Genomic DNA, 17,889 nt, shown 5'->3' on the forward strand with positions numbered 1-17,889 from the left:
GTGGTTTGTCCTTTTCCCATAATGAAGAGGGGGTCAGCTCCCACATGTCGAAGAAGCAATCGAAGTCGGGGGCTTCCCCACAAGAAAGAATAAGGAATCAGTGGAGCCAGGTACCCCCCCTCCTCCCATACCGCAGTTCAAAAATGGCAATCGAATATTCTTCAGCGCCTCTGGCCTAGTGGGTGGAATAGTGCAGGTGCGCGGGCGAGATTGCTAGTCCTCTGCATCCTATGCCCTCCCCTTTAAAGAGCAAGGTCCATTATGGCTCCAGTAGCGAGGAGCTGAGCACGGGAGAGACCTACGTTGGCCCCTGTGGATCAACGAACTATCGATATCTGGGCAGGAGGGTCAGTGGAGGGTCCCCACAATTGAGAGAGAAGGCATTCTAGGCAACGCCAGAAGCCCCAATTTGTGTTGGCCCTCGTGGTCCGATCCGACTGCTGTATCTCGAATGGGGCCTCATCCTCCCGCAGTCTCCCCCCTTGTCTCCATAGCTGCCCGATGTGGCCGCTGATGTCCAGGAAAGCTTTGCGTGGACCGGTAGGGAAAGAGGAGTGACTGGGGAAAGAGTGCATGTGCAGCGACCCCTCCTCCCCGACCTTGGTGCCTTGTGCACCATAGCAAGGGTAATAAGGGTCCGCCGCTGCTGTGGTCTGACCTGACTGCTGAGCACTGATGACCGCTCGCGGCAGTCTTCGGATGACTCCGGTCCAAACAGCAGTGCCCATCAGCGCCCAGGCAAAACACACAAGATGATGGACGGAATGTTGCACAATGGCAAAACATTCACCCCCAGTCACAGATCTGGGTTTAATCCATTGTTATTTTGCTCACCAAGCCACCCCAGTTCTGACATGGCCATATGCAAATCAGTCTTGACCCTGTGCCTAATGGGGACAGTGCAGCCCGAACTGCCAAATGATTTAGGCCCAGTTCTCTGTACTGGGGTGAATGTATGACATTGTTCTGCATTCTGTCCATCAACTGTTGTTTTTGCATCAGCGCCCAGGCAGCGGCACGTTCCAGAAGCTGCCTCCGGTGAAGGGCTTTGGAGGAGCGGCGTGGGTGAGCACTCGTGTACGGTCTTCAGGGGAGCAGCGACTCAACCCTGGTACTGCGACTCCGCTCACAGGCCCTGGCAGGAACCACCAGGCTGCGAGCACGAGCCAGATTAGTTGCCTCCACACATTTGCTGCCCCAGGGGCAGAAACGGGCAGCGTCCCTCAATGTGTACTCCTGGCCCGTGTACAGTTCAGCAGCATGTCTGCAAGATTCCCTCTGGATATAAAACTGATTCGATGTGGGCGGCCAGAGCTTGTCTAAGGAGCGACCGCCATGTTTGGCAGCTAGGCCGTGCCCCCTCGCCTTCTGTTTCTAAGAATGCTAAAAGTGTCAGGTCGTCCAACTGATGATATAAATATAACACCCAATGTGATACAAGTCTGGGTCAGGTGTCTATTTATCACCAACTTGAAGTCAAATAAGAACAAGGCCAAACATATAGTCAAAATAGTGTAGTCTAAATTGAAGTCCCCTTATGTCAGAAACTCCAATTTCTGAAAAGATTTAGTAAATAATGACCACCATTTGACTACATTATTGAGAGGTCTTTCACCCAGATTATTTCCTGAGATTTTGCCAGACTTCCTCACCTACTGCCTGCACACTTCGAAGATGCAACATCTCCACAGATTTTATCAGGGTGAGCTATATTGAGGACCTATTTGCTTGTTCTGGCGAGTTGACAAAGAACAGGTGTTCTGTTTGGACAGAAAGTGAACGAGCAATAAAGATGCCTTTAAATCTTGTTTTTTGTCTTGTCACAGTTGCAATGTGTTTAGAGACAGAGGTCAGAAGCCAGTTCACAAATATTTTTCCTTCTCTGACTTCAGAGTTCCAAGATTTTGTAAAGTGAACTGTTTGACCTGCTGTACTAAGTGTGGAATGAGCAGCTGTTTTTCATTACACACATTTAAATAGCTAATACGTCACCTGTACAAACATTTCAAAATATATCACAGCAGTTGTGCAAGCCCATTTTTTTCTGTACTTCTGTGTGATGAAAAAAATATGTCAATAGGTTGAAAAACAAAGCAGAACACTACTAGGTGATGTGCTAATGATAAATGTTTTCTGACACCTAGTTTTCAAAGATTATAATTAATACACTATGTAGTTTTTTCAGTCAAGCTGAAAGGTAGTTGTAGGAAGCTGGGCGAAGTTGATCAACAGCTGGGCAGTGTAAGTTGCGATGTCGACAAAAAGTTGGTGGCTGAGGATGCAGGGGTGCCTTTAGGTGTCGGATTTTGTTTACTGGAGCTGGTAGCTGTCAGAGTGACCCTTTGTGATGAAGCTGCAGGCGTCTTCGTGGATTCCAGGAGAGATCAGCCACTAATTGAGTTAAGGTCAGGATCACTGGGTGCAGAGTGGGCAGCAGTCGCGGTTCCAGCTGGACCCGAATTCCATTAGTTGTTTTCTTGTGGACAGGGCAGCTGTGCTCGGAATATCTAGTCTTTTGTGAAGAGAAGGCAGTCTTCCGTGGTTTTCTGAAAGTCACTGGCTGCTGGACAAGGATTGTCTTCTTTAAGTGAGAGACTGGGCAGGAGGGCTGGGGCCAAATCAGTAGTAGTCTTCAGGCTTGGCTGCACGGTGTCATCTTCATCAATCTTTTTCTTAGGTAGCTGGAATCTGAGGGTCAAGGTTCAGGGTTACTAGCATGGGCAGGGAGTAGCCAATGGGCTACTTACCTTTAGGGTGACTACACCCTTTGTATGTACCCTCCCTTTGGGGAGGGGGCATCCTCTAACACGATTGGCTAGAATTCTTCCATTCAAGAAGGGTGATTTTCTAGGGGGTGGTCACCTCGGTCCAGGGCACCCTGGGGTGGTTCTGGCTGATAGGGGACATCTCTCCTAACTACTAATTTTCCTGCCAAAAGTGGGGCTTGATCAAGGGGGGCGGGCATCTCCAGAGGCCCTGGATAGCATAACAAAGGATAGGAGCCTTTGAGGCACACTGCCCTGAATGCTGTTCCTGCTCGTGGGTAGGTGAGAAGCACCTCCACCCCAAGCAGGCTCTGATCCTGACTCAGGAGAGCACAAGGGCTCCCACCTCAGGGAGTCAGAAACATGTCAGAAATATGTCTGAGTGTGACAGGGTTGTGCAGACCCATCAGCTGCTCACTAGAGAGTTTGTCATTTTTCAGGGGGCCTCTCTAAGATGCCCTCTGAGTGCATTTTACAATAAATCCCGACTGGCATCAGTGTGGGTTTATTGTGCTGAGAGATTGGATACCAAACTTCTTAGCATTCAGTAAAGCCATCATGGAGCTGTGGAGTTCGTAATGACAAACTCTCAGCCCATGTCCTCAATATGGCTTTGCTGCACTTAAAATGTTGAATAATAGACTTGGGCACTGTAGGGTCATATTGCTCATGCAGCCAAGCTCTCACCTCTGGTATAGGCCCCCCTGCCGTAGGACTGTGAGGCCTGCTAGAGGGGTGACTTACCTATGCAACAGACAGTGGTTGTGGTCATGATACACTGGGATGTGTGCCATGTCGACTTTTGTGTTTTAATAAAACCCTACTCCCTTCTGGCCTTTTGCCAAGTTCTCATGGCAAAAGGACATCCCATCTTCTTTTGAGTTGTTCAGGGAGTCTTATGATCCCATTTCAACAAGGGCATTGGTTTGTGGATGATAAGGTGCAGTGAACTTATAAGTCACTTTAGCATAAAAGAGGGCCTGAGAAGGTTTAGAGACCAGCAAGGGACAACTCCCCTTTATCGAAACCAAATCCACATAAAAGCCCCAGGGTCTAGAAGATATGGAGGAGTGCGTAAGCGTGTCCCTTTAAAGGATGATTTCCGTTACCTGCTTAAGATGGCATTCTTTATCATGGGGTACCCTCCTTGCATTATGAATCTGGTCATAATGAGGGGTACAACCCCTCTGAAAAGGAGGAGCTCAGCGATGTTTTCAGGGGTAGAACGAGGTATCCTTAAACTTGTAGATGAGCAGGGTGTGGTAAGGAACGAACTCCAAGATACGCGGTTAACTTTATTGAACGTCCTTGGGCCAGGATTAAAAACCATCTATGGCAGGAGGGTATTCAACCAGTCATAGAACCATGAGGGTCGGCCTCCAATGTTAGATGCATTTAGTGTGCATTGAGCTTTTTAAAGGTGATCCTTTCCGAAGCGCAATCCATGCCACACGTATCTTCACCAGAAGTACCCAGATACCACCTCAAGTTTGCGTCGCGGTTAAGATAATGCTTAGTTCCTAACATTGGGGTAAGGCCCACCAGTGGGTCCCCGATCTGAGTGCCGTTCCACTCCAACCACTGATTCTGTTTACCATCACATTTATTGATGATTTAGTATGTTTCCTACATGAGCTATACTACATATTTTATAAAATTTTTCATGTTGGTCCTAAAGAAAGCCAATACACCTCTACGGAGGCTATAAGGCTAACACATGTCAACCCTTATGTTTCTACAACAGGTTGAATACCTTCTGTCATAGCTGGTTTTTAATCCTGGCCCAAAAAGTGTGTTGTAGTCCGCATTATTACCAGGTTCATAATACGAGGAGGTTACCCTATGATATAGCATGCCACCTTTGGGTGAGTGAGAAAATCGGTCCTTTAAAAGGTCGCCCCTTAAGCAGTCCTCCATATTTCTAGACCCAGTGGCCTTTTTTGTGGTTTTTTAGGTCTCGCCTGTCAATGCGCATGCGCATTGAGCAGAGCGAGACTATGGGGGCTTAAACAAAGCTTACCGAGATCAGGTGATTCCCAGGCGATTTCTTGCAGTGCATGTGAAAGCGCGTGCACAATGCCACCAGCTGCTTGCCTCGCATTATCACATCAAAGGCGGCCGCATCTCAGGCCCCTGCTGCTTCACACCCTCATGCCGCTCTCCCCGCTCCGCCCCCTCCCCTGCCCGTCGTGTCGCATTTCTCCTCCGCCGGCCGTACTTTCAAGGCCGTCTCTCGTGTTTCCAAAGTGGCATTCATTTATCTTGTATATGTTTACACATTATGAGCGCTACACTTTGCTGCGACGGGTGCCGATAATGTTCTTTGTTTTTTCCATCATCTTAAATGGGAAAAGTCGATTTTACCTTTGCAGCAGTTCTAGGTTTTAATTTGTATTTATTTTGTGGACAATTGTATATAGCGCTAACTTTGCCCTCACGTATTGCACCGTTTTACATGGCCACAAGTTAGATTACAGAAACCCGACCTTTATGTTTCTTTGTGAACTTGCGCTATGATTCAAACTTCTTTCCTGTAAACTCCAAAGTCGTCACCTTTTGCCTTATGCTACAATGTTGCCCATAAGAAGTAAACCATGTTTACTATTTGTATAGCTAAGCCTTCGTTTTTTTTCTAAATATTTGTGCTGTGGCAACCATTGATGCGGCCGCATCTCAGGCCCCTGCTGCTTCACACCCTCATGCCGCTCTCCCCGCTCCGCCCCCTCCCCTGCCCGTCGTGTCGCATTTCTCCTCCGCCGGCCGTACTTTCACTTTGACGGCCGCAGGCCGTCTCTCGTGTTTCTCCTTGTTTTTATTAGCTCTTCCCTCCAACACAAATATAGGTTATAGTTCCACCTTTGCAGGTACAAACATGTTTTTGCAGTGGAATGCGTAATTTTCCAAAGTGGCATTCATTTATCTTGTACATGTTTACACATTATGAGCGCTACACTTTGCTGCGACGGGTGCCGATAATGTTCTTTGTTTTTTCCATCATCTTAAATGGGAAAAGTCGATTTTACCTTTGCAGCAGTTCTAGGTTTTAATTTGTATTTATTTTGTGGACAATTGTATATAGCGCTAACTTTGCCCCCACGTATTGCACCGTAGCCACAGTGATCACAAGGTTGTCCATAATTACAGAATGGTGAGCCAGGGCTGTGACACAATTCTGCTCCCTGAAAGCCGCAATCGTTTGTCTTCTGCTACAAATTAGCACATACGAACAAAAGCGTATTTTTTTTATATAGCAAAGCTTTATTTTTTTGTTAAATCTTTATGTAGGAACAACTATTGACAAAGCTAATAGGCATGGCTGCTTTTTGGTGTGTTTCCACTTGTGTTACATATATGGATACGCTGGCAGGAGTAGAAACATGATAGTTTGGCGGCACACTATCCACCACATCCACCACATCCACCACCACATCCACCACCACATCCAACACATCCACCACCACATCCACCACCACATCCACCACATCCACCACATACACTACCACATCCACCATCGCCTCGACATCCACCATGACATCCACCGCCACATCCACCACCACATCCACCACATCCACCACCACATTCACCACATCCACCACCACCACCACATCCACCACCACCACATCCACCACCACCACCACATCCACCACCACCACATCCACCACCACCACATCCACCACCACCACATCCACCACCACCACATCCACCACCACCACATCCACCACATGCACCACCACTGCATCCACCACCACTGCATCCACCACCACACCTACCACATCCACCACCACACAGACCACCACGTCCACCACCACATCCACCACCACATCCACCACATCCACCACCACCGCATCCACCACCACCACCGCATCCACCACCACCGCAACCACCACCACATCCACCACCACCACATCCACCACATCCACCACCACATCCACCATCGCCTCGACATCCACCATCACATCCACCACCGCCACATCCACCACCGCCACATCCACCACCGCCACATCCACCACCACCACATCCACCACCACCACATCCATCACATCCACCACCACTGCATCCACCACCACATCCACCACATCCACCACCACTGCATCCACCACCACTGCATCCACCACCACTGCATCCACCACCACTGCATCCACCACCACCACATCCACCACCACCACATCCACCACCACCACATCCACCACCACCACATCCACCACCACTGCATCCACCACCACATCCACCACACCTACAAAATCCACCACCACACCGACCACCACGTCCACCACCACATCCACCACATCCACCACCACATCCACCACCACTACATCCACCACCACTACATCCACCACCACCACATCCACCACCACCGCATCCACCACCACCGCATCCACCACCACCGCATCCACCACCACCGCATCCACCACCACCGCATCCACCACACCCACCACCATCACTTCCACCACCACATCCACCACCACATCCACCACCACATCATCCACCACCACCACATCCACCATCACCACCACCACCACATCCACCACCACCATATCCCCCAGATCCACCACCACATCTATATATGTGTGTGTGTGTGCGTGTGTGGCTCTGTGTGTGTGTAGGTGCAAATGCAATGTTCTTGGATTTTCGTCACAATAAAATACACTGAACATAATCTTCTCAAAAGTTATTTACAAACGTTTAAGCTATTGCCATTATAAATTACAATAAATTTTATTTAAGTAATAATTATTTACAAAATTAAAAGCCATTGTTATTTGTAATATCAATACATCTAAGTCACGTCAATACAACACACATTGCATTACAAATGCTATAGGTGTCACATTTGCGAAAGTTAAAACTATTGACATTGTAACTGACAAAGGTATTAATTTTGCTATTTTCAAAACCAACACATAAATAAAAAGTCAAACTTTCCTAATGCGAGACCTATTGCATTTCCAATGCTTGTAACTTATAGGTCACCCCACACTCATTCCACGTGTGTCGAGTTCCTTGAGTACTGCAGGGGCTGTAGTAGTCTTGAGTGGTGTTGCCTCAGGATACCTGGTAGCATAATTCACTACTACCAGTATGATTTTGTTTCCTGATGCTGTGGGAGATTCTAGTGGCCCCACTATGTCCACACCTACCCTTTCAAAGGGAACCCCAACCACTGGAAGTTGAATTAAGGGGACCTTTGAGTGTCCACCTGTCTTGCCACTGGCTTGACAAGTGACACAGGAGCTGCAAAACTCCTTTACTTTCTGGGACATGTTTGGCCAGTAGAAATGGCTGACAAGCCTATTCCAAATGTTGGTCTGGCCAAGATGCCCGGCTATGGGGATGTCATTGGCCAATGTAAGCAGGAATTGCCTAAAAGCCTGAGGCACTACGCCTCTCCTAGTGGCAACAGGTTTGAGGTCTGTGGCCTCAGTGTAAAGGAGTCCCACCTCCCAATAGGTCCTGTGGGAGCCACTGACCTCTCCCTTTTCCTATGCAGCAGCTTGTTGTTGCAGACTTTCAAGAGTTGGACAGGTCCTCTGTCCAAGGCACGATTGTTCCTTAGAGAGTCCCCCTGGGCCCAGGAGCTCAATCTGGTACGGGTCAAGTACCATAGGCTCCGTTGTCTCTTGGGTTGACAAGCCCTGTCCCTGAGGAAAGGGGTCCTGGGCTTGTTGCTGTACAGAAGCTTGTTTCCCAGTCTTTGTACCTTTCCTCTTAGTAGGTTGGGCCATTATTCCAGACTCCAACTCCTCTTGTTCACCCTATGCTCCTCACTGTGCGTGTGTGTGTGTGTGTGTGTGTGTGTGTGTATATATATATATATATATGTGTCTATATATATATTTCTCTCTCTCATTTTCATATCCAAATACACTGCTTCATTGGTAGATCATTGAAACGCGCTTGGTTTGTGCAGTTAATCTGGGTTTAATTTATACCCCGAAATTTGCCCGAATAGACAGGCTAATCGCTCAGTCTCCGGCAATACTGCCACAGGCTCTGAAGTAACAATGGCCACATCATCCACATAGGCAAACACTCAATAGTCTTCCTGTGTGACTTAATAGCCTCACTATGCTCCAACATAATCAAAAAAGGATTCATAAACCTGGTGAACAGCAAAGGATAGCTTGGACAGCCCCGTCTCGTTTCCCTAGAGATGGCAACTAACTCAAGTTCTAAACCCATCTTGCATATTTGCACTGTCGGCGTGTTATACATAGCTCTTATCAAATTGATAAATCCTGGCCCATCCATAAATACTCCCAAGAGACACGGTCAAATGTCTTTTCAGCATCAACCGTACCAGACCAAATGAGCTTGATGCACATTGGTTAAATCGAATAAAGTCACTACTCTGCTGACCTGATTGACCGTGCCTCTTCCAGGAATAAAACCACGCTGATAGATTGAAACCAAAAGGGTGATCACCCTGGCTAGACACATAGCCAGGATCTTTGCATAGATTTTGCGAGCACACTTCAATAGAGAGATTGCCTCTATGACCCCGGTAATGTAGATAGTTTATCTTTTTTTTAAAGATAATAATATTAGCAGAATCCAAAGATGATGGTGTCCACCCCTTCTGTGCCTCCTGACAAACTGACAGCATATCTATTTTCAATTCTTGAAAAAACTTTATAAAATTCTGTACAGTATTTTATCTGGTCCGAATGTCTTCCCTGTTGCTAATGAATTGATCGATTCTTCTAGGTCTTCTGCTGTAATAGATCTATCTCATTGTTCGGCATCCTTGCGCTAAAGAATCTTTGAAAACCAGTCTTGTGACATTACATCGGGCCCAAGACTCCCAACTCCACCCTTCCATGAATATATATCCTGGTAAAAAGTCTGGGACACTTAAAATCTCTGAGGGTGTCTCAACTACTTTCCCTGTCGGATCTTCAATAGCCGCTATCCCTCGCTAAACCTCCTTGTACCTGACCCGTTTTGCTAAGCATGTTCATGTGGCTTCCCCAAATTCATAACTTTCCCTTTTGTATATATTGTGGAAAATGACTAAAATCGGTATACATAAGCGGCGTTCATTTATATTCACCACAGCCACTGTTGAAAGTAAAGCGACAATCGTGAAACAGTAGCCACGCCATCTTGTCCCTTTTAGGCCCCATCGCGAACGTAGGTGGCAGCCATTTTGTCTGTCATGACCTCTCTGCCCACTGCCAACAGCCTGCGCGTCTCTCCCCCTCACTCTCCAGCCTCGCAAGCATTCCCCTGCACCTCGACAGCCCCCGGTTTCTCCTGCTTGGGCCATAAGCGCACCTCTAGCGCGACCCTGTCTCCGAGCCACCTCCCGTGCTGAACCCCCTTGCTCTTTCATCTCATTCAAAGAACAGGCCCTTTAGATAACCTCTTCCTCCCTGCGCGATTGTCCAGCCTGATCCCAGGCCATCACCTAGCCCGACAGATGCAGTTTATTGCCCCCTACAGTAGGACCTCGCCTCACATCAAAGGAGCGGTGGTTAATCAATACCCTCACACCTCCAGATCCGACCGATCGTTCACTTTCCCGTTCCCAGCGGAATGTCCAGCTGCGCGACAACCACCACATGCTGAGGTTGAGGTGGGAACTCTACTGTAAATATGTGTGGGAACGGGGGTGAAGCAGGGATTCCGAGGATGTCTTTCCGTACATCAAAGTATTGACAAGAATGTGTTTCATGTAATAAAGCAATAAACCTGTGTATAAGAGGCCAGGCCTCAAGGATGCGTTTAGAGCACCTAGAGAAGATACCCTGTTGTCTGATTTGACGTGTTCTGCTCCGTCGGAATAAACTCCTGTTTCCTGCCTTCTGTCTCCAGCGCCTGCCTCTTTGTTTGGGTAATCTCGAATGGTATGAGAGGCGGCTAACGCCGGGCAAATACTGAAGGGTTCTTGGTCGAATTCGGCCCTACCTTTTCTACAATATGATACTTGCAGGCAATCTCTTCAGCCATTGTGAATTAATTCTGACCTAACAGCGGGCCACCTCTATTTAAATCTTGTTGCCAAATTATCATACAGACATTGTACTAGGTTGCATTGTGCCCTTCTCAGATCATCGTATAGGTTATGTATAGAGTATGCTGTATCTGCTTATGAATACTGAAACTCAGAATTTCTCCACTGAGCCCTGCCTTTAAGGCATCCCTTACTACTGCATGGGCAGTAGAGTTCCAATTGACTTCTAAAAATTGGACGGCCCACTGTTTGATATGACTAACAAACGAGACATCAGCTAGTAATTTCCTATCAAATGAGAAGGCTCGTCAAGGTCGGAAAAGGCCCTTAGCCGGTATATCAATAAATAATGTATTATGGTCAGACGCAAGTCTAGGATAAATCTGAATTTCAGCCTTTGCAGCAGCTGTCATGGATACAAAACAAAATAGAACCTAGCAAACTTATTGTGCAGATGTGAGAAGTATGTTAAGCCAGGGTCAGGATATCTTTTTGCATACCACATTTCAATCAGACCGTGATCTGAAAGAAGCTGCTACAATGCCCTAAACATCTTAGATGTTCTTCCTTTATACTGGCTATTACCTGCTTGTAACTCAGGGCCATTTAAATGTATGTTAAGGTCACCACAAAACATCAGAGGTGTAGGCCAAGAGGCAAGATCTGTATTCTAAGATCTGGGCCTCATCCATGTTAGAACCATAAACCGAGCATACTACAAACTTGGTAGTTCCAGCAGACCTTTCCACAATCACCCACCAAAAAAAAATATATATATATCTGCAAATGTCATGCCGGCTACTCGTATGTTTGACTTTCCAAAATAGCTACACCTCCGGTTGTGGTGGCCTGTTGCGTGCAAGCTAGCACAGTATACCCTAGTTCCGCCATCACCCTACGTTTATCCCACTAGATGAGATAAGCTAACACCCCCCCCAGTTTCTTCCCCCTTGCTCCCCATCCAGAAAAAACTAAAACGTATACCGCCATACTGGGCTTACAATGGTACCACAGATACCCAGGGCATTGTGACCATGGAAGACCTCTAAGGGCTGCAGCACTTATTGTGCCACCCTTAGAGGCCCTGTACCTTTACACACACACACACACACTTCCTTTGTAGGTTGCGTGTTTTGGTGCAGAACAAAGTGAAGAGTCGACATGGCACATATCCCTGTATGCCGCGCCTACAGCCCACCACCCTGCAGTAGATATGGCACCCCTCTAGCTGGGTGCCCTATACCAGTGGTGAGGGTACAGATGCATGAGCCCTGTACCCCTACAGTGTCTAAGTCCATTCTTAGACATTGTAAGTGCAGTGCTGCCATTAAGAGTATATGGTGCTGGGAGTGTGTCATTACGAACTCCACAGCCTCATAATGGCTACACTGAAAACTGGGTAGTTTGGTATGAAACTTCTCAGCACATTAAACCCACACTGATACCAGTGTGGGGTTTAATGAAAAATGCACACAGAGGGCATCTTAGAGATGCCCACTGAAAAATGACCAGCCTCTGGTGGGTTCCCTGACTGGTACACACCAGCCTGCACCACGAGACATCTTTCTGGGCCCCTAGGGTGGGAGCCTTCGCTCCCTGAGGCCAGAAACAAAGCCTTTCCTGGGCGGAGGTGTTCACACCTCCCCCAGCCCAGGAATAGCCATCTGTGGCAGGGGAGCTTTAAAGGCCTGGCAGCCTTTGTAATGTGACCCCAGTCTCTCCTGCTATCAGGAGCAGGCCCCCTTCCTGTCTCCCCTCCTTTTCGCGGGAAAAACTAGCCAGCCCTGAAGGTGTGCCCTCCTCTGCCAACTCCACCCCTCAAGTGGGGGAGGCGAGGTTAAGCCCTCTCTTCAGTCCCCCCCCATCTTGCAGATGGCAGGCACTCCCCAATCAGGATTAGGGATTGTGCTCACTCCTACATGTGAGTTGAGCACACCAAGGGTGTAGTCACCCTAAGGTCAGTAGCCCTATGACCTCGAGACCCCTAAAGCGCCCCCTAAATACAGTATTTAGGGGGCAGCCCTGAACCAAGAAAGGAGATTTCCGCAACCTAAGAAGAAAAAAGACGAAAGAAGACGCCCAGCAGAGGAGACTGCAGAGAACAACTGACTTGGCCCCAGCCCTACTGGCCGTCTGCATTTTCCAGAGATCCTGCGCCAAAAATCGACTTGGCCTGCAGTCAGCGACCTCCAGAACCCCTGGAGGACTTACCGCCTTCAACAAAGACCGGATTTTCTGTGAACAGCAACTCTGTTCAGAAGAAACACCAAAGAAAGACTCCAAGCCTGCTGAGGAAAAAGAAACCCGACGCCGTGAACCACCACTGCACCTGTCGCCTACGGCCTGAGTTCGAGTGGCCCACTGGTCCCAGTGAGGTCCCCCAGAGCTCCAGAGTCTGACTCCACCGTGGGTTGACCTCTCCAGGACTCCCCAACGTCGCCTGCAGCCTCTGCACAGAGACCCCCCCCATGCGAGTTGCCCGGTAAGGTAAAATTCGACCTCAAAAGACACCCCTGCATCCAGCCGCCCTGCGCCCTGGAGAAAAGAACCCGAGGTGCACCTATGTCCCCGAGCCCTTCAAGTAACCTGCCCAGCTGTTGGTTCCTCCCGGACGTCTTCCTAGACTGAGCCTGCAGCTAAAAACCAAAATCCCCGTTTGAAGACAACAGGGCACCTGACGCCAAAACTGCACCCTGCACCCAGGCGCCGCTGCGGGTACACTTTGTGTGCTAAACCAGATTCCCCTTTGCCCTGAGCCTAACACCAGGAGCTTGGTTCCCACAACCTTGTGGCCTGCTCACCAGCAGTCACCAACCGGAGGCCCCCTATCCCCCATTGGTTAACATTTGGCCTCAGCACTCTGCACCCGGCCGCCCTCATGTCGCTGAGGGTGTAACAAAAGTATGTCCTTGAACCCTGAGTTGCCCCAGAGTCTAATACCAGAACACCAACTCCCTCAACAAAGTACTTCTCTTTAAACCGATAACACTATTTTCTTCTACAGGATAACATTGACTGTTTTTCTATGAAAAGTTTTTAAGTGTGTAGTTTGAAAACCTAAAGACATTCTTTAAAATTGTACTATTCAACCAAAACGACTTTACTGAACTGTCCCAGAGTAGAATCCAGGTATACTACTCTCTGTAAGAAATGTAATCTCAAAACATAAAATTTCCAAACATTTGATCCTTCCAGACCTTCCGGTAATCCAAGAACTCCAAGATTATTTCTTCTGAGGCGGTTCTCTAGATCCATCAACGTCCACTGAGTATCGTCACTTCCGATTGCTCAATGAATCTGTAAAGGATTTTTGCACTGCAACCTCATCTTCCAGCATTGAAATTCCAGTCTCTGCTTCGGTGATCCTCTCTGTGAATTCTGAGCATGACTTGGCGAATGGAGTACTGCAGTTTGCGACACGCCCCTTGAGTTCTTTGGCTCTCCATTTTTGTCTCCTCTCTGTGCCATGATGGTCTGCTAAGTCGTATGCAGTGGTGCAGCTTCCCTTTCACCCCTAGGCTAGACAAAAATGAGTAGTCCCATGCAAGTGCCCCCGCAGTATCTTAAGTCTGCCCCGCACGGGAGCTCTTTCTTCTTCTGTACTATGCTTGATCTAATATCCATGTTCCCTATAGCCTCCTCTTCAGAGTGAAAACTGCTCGACTCACTCCAATCGCTGCAAGATGTTTCCTCCCCCCAAACCATGCCTTATAGCGCCTGGGGTCTCATCCTCAGATACATTTTTTCCCTCTCAGACCCATCAAATTAATCTCCAGAATCCGTGTCCTTCAAAGCCTCAGGATTATCCAACCTATGGCTCTGATCACTCCGGTCCTGGCCCTGAACGGACTTGTAGCCCCCAATCTTTTACTTCTTAGCTTTTTGTTCAGATTTTTTATGAGCCACAAAAATGTGTTAGGTGGGCTGGTCTGGAGTGTCCTGAGTGTCCCCTAGCAAGGGCAGTGGTGTTTCCTGGACTTACCCATTAGAATGTATGCCCCCCCCTGTTTGCCAGCGCCACTCCAGATCCAGAAACCACACCCTCCTTGCCCGTATTCCCACTGTAAAAGAGCCCTCATCAGTGCACTGATTGATAGTCAGATCAAACGCACAAGGCTCTGCTTGGTGAGATCGCGGATTGACTATTGTAACAGGACAGTCATTTACAGCAGTGCCAGTAGCTTACCGTTTCTGAATAGAATAGCGGTGCAACCGTTTTCCTCCCATCGTCAACAAGGCTCAGTCTCTCCAAAGAGCCTTCCAGGTTGACTGAGCTGCCGCCTGCACTGTGTTGCAGTCCAACTGTGCGTTTCGCAGACCCAGAAGCATCGGGTTATGAACTTTCACCTCTCGCCATCTTTGGTGGTATCGGAGTTCCTGCGAGAGGTGCTCCACGTCCACACGCCGAGAGAGCCAGCACAGAACAACAGGGAAGATACTTGGTAATGCGTAGCTTTAGCAGCGTCAGAAAAGAAAGCGTGGACAGTCAAAATCATTCTCGCAGCGACTCTCTGATAGTCCATCACCACCCCTTGTTGTAAATAATCTCTGATAGTACGGCCACACATATGATTCTGTAGTAGATCACAGCATGCCCGGGGCGGGAAGTTGGATCGGGAGGGGGAGAACGCGTACACAGCCAAATGCCGCCATCTTGCCTCCTGGTAAGAGACATTTACAACGCAAATAGCTTTAATTCTTTCCTTTTTTTTTTTTAAACAGACAGATCTGTAGCTTGGCTTAGGGTGACCAGGCGTCCCGAATTTGCCCAGACAGTCCCGGTTTTTCGCCAGCTGTCCCAACAGATTTCATGAAATTAAGCTCATGTCACCGTTTTTAGAGAGGGTCAGGTGAAAACGGTGGGAGGTGTTTTTTTATGTTTTGCAAAGCAGGGATATTAAGCAACTGTTATAAATAAAAAAACACTTCGATTAACAGGCATGCTACTGGCTCTATAAATGACATTTTATGTATGTTCTTACTGTCTCTTCAGTAATTCTCTGCTAAGGAGCACTGTCATTCTGTGCGCTGGGTTGAAGGAAAATTGTAGTCCTCTTTTTTTGGGAATTGTCCCGGTTTTTGGCTTTAAATTTCTAGTCACCCTAGCTAGGCTCCTATATTTTTAGTTTTTTTTTGTCATCAAAAACACAAAGCTATCCACACATTTCCATACCACACCACACAATTACATGCCAAACCACATAATCCCACTCAACACAATTGCACAGCACACCACATACATCCAATCCACACCACACAATTCCACATCGTGCCACAAATCTCAACAGCACAACACATAATTAAATTCCACTACATACCACTCCACAACAAAAAATACTGATCCACACAATTCCACTCATAACACACAGTCCCACTCCACATAATTCCACTACACTGAATACCACAGAATTACTATCCTTATATTTCCTAAGCACACCATACCGCATGTTTCCACTACACAAATCCAATTCACACCACACAATTGCACACCACACAATTACACAATTTACTAATCCAGTCCAATCCACATAATTCCACTAGATACCACATACATGCACGTGGTAACACATAGGTAAAAGACTGCTATTTACAATGCTGATAGCTCTAACTCAAATAAATGCTAAACCGTTGGCATTTCCAATCCTTGTTCTTTTAGGCGCTACCTTTTCTTTCCTGTTTCAGCCCTTTATCGGATTGCATGTTATCTAGATGGCTCCATCATGTTGTGTACTCCCCCACCCCCCTTTGTGCCCCTTCCTCCCGTCAGTGTTCCTGGCACCCACCGACACTACCTCAGTTGTTGTTCTCTTGTTGTTTTACCATACCCACTCGCTCTCCTCCCTCATTCGGTTGTTGCCTTTCCCCAGCCTCACTCTTTCCGTTGTAGCCTGCACCATCCTTTGCAAGTTGCGTGTGAGGAGGTTTATGCTGCTGCATATCATAAAGGCTTTTCACCGTAAGCAACTTGTACTTCTTATTGGACTGGAACTCGTGTGTACCCCGCGATTTTAGGACCCTCTCCTGTAGTCGCTCTTGTCCTGGGTGCATCTTGCCATGTTGAGATGGTTTCCATCGATGCCTACGACTCGGGTCCGCCATTTTGTAGATTCTACGACTCTGGTCCGCCATTTTGTAGATTCTTGTCCTTTCCTTTGGTCCCCTGGATTCCATCCTGCTGACCTTCAGACATTTCTCTTACGCTGGACTGCCTTATCTCTTTCTCCCCCTCAGGTCCCCCTCTCTCCTCTCACCAATCTCAGCCTCCAACTCTTCTCCCCCACATACCGCTCTCTGATCCTTTTTATTTTAATTTTTTTATTATTATTATTTTGATATCTCTTTTCACTCTGTAAATATGTGATATATACTTGTCCAAGCAGAATCACTGGTAAAATGGAATCCTGAGAAAATCATATATTTGTATATATATATGTATAGAGAGATAACTCTTAACCACTAGTATATGTAGTAGACCTTTTTACTCACTACCATTCCTATGTGATCCTTAGAGTTTATCCATTTGTATCTCTTCCTTGAGTGACTTTACAACTTGTACATTTGCAATGTTTTCTATTTGTATCTCTTCCCTTTGTGACTTTACAACTTGTACATTTGCAATTTTTTTTCCTGTTTGTATCTTTTATGTAACTCATGTAATCCTAAGTCCTTATGTATTGCAACTGGTTCTTTTGTAAAGCGCTCTGACACCTTCAGGTAATGTTCGCGCTATAAAAAATCGCATTAACCCCTTTGATGCTGGCCCGTTTCCGCCGCTGTGCGGTAAACAAACGAACAGGGCGGGCCGTGACAAACCCCAGCCGTCATCCACACACGAGCACCGCGGAGCGTGACGGCTGGGGTTCGTCACCAGCATGCAAGGGGTTAAATGAATAAATAAATAAAAACTGTCTTGTCAGCTGGAATACGTTGCAGCCATCCTCCATCTTTTGATGAGGAAGGGGTGCAGCAGGAGTAACAATAAGCAGAGGTACGGTGGGGTGAGGGGGATGACTGGTAGAGTATATTACAGCGCTCTCCTTTATGTGGGACCTCAAAGCTAACTCTCCTTCTTTCTCCCCCTCTTCCAGCAACTGATCAGCATCAAAAGGTCCCCTGAGGGTGATTGTGCGATGTGAGCACTCTTGAGCGCCTGCTTGTAAATAAAATTAA

At 47.5% G+C, this 17,889-nt stretch overlaps 1 protein-coding gene across 1 annotated transcript in view; it reads left to right on the forward strand.

The window, feature by feature from the left end:
• The window catches only part of OSGEP (O-sialoglycoprotein endopeptidase), a 613,564-nt gene that overhangs the window by 83,595 nt on the left and 512,080 nt on the right, over positions 1 to 17,889 (forward strand). The gene's annotated exons all lie outside the window — the stretch shown is intronic.

This window comes from Lissotriton helveticus, chromosome 6 (genome assembly GCF_964261635.1).
Source record: "Lissotriton helveticus chromosome 6, aLisHel1.1, whole genome shotgun sequence".
NCBI classification, from domain to species: Eukaryota; Metazoa; Chordata; class Amphibia; order Caudata; family Salamandridae; genus Lissotriton; species Lissotriton helveticus.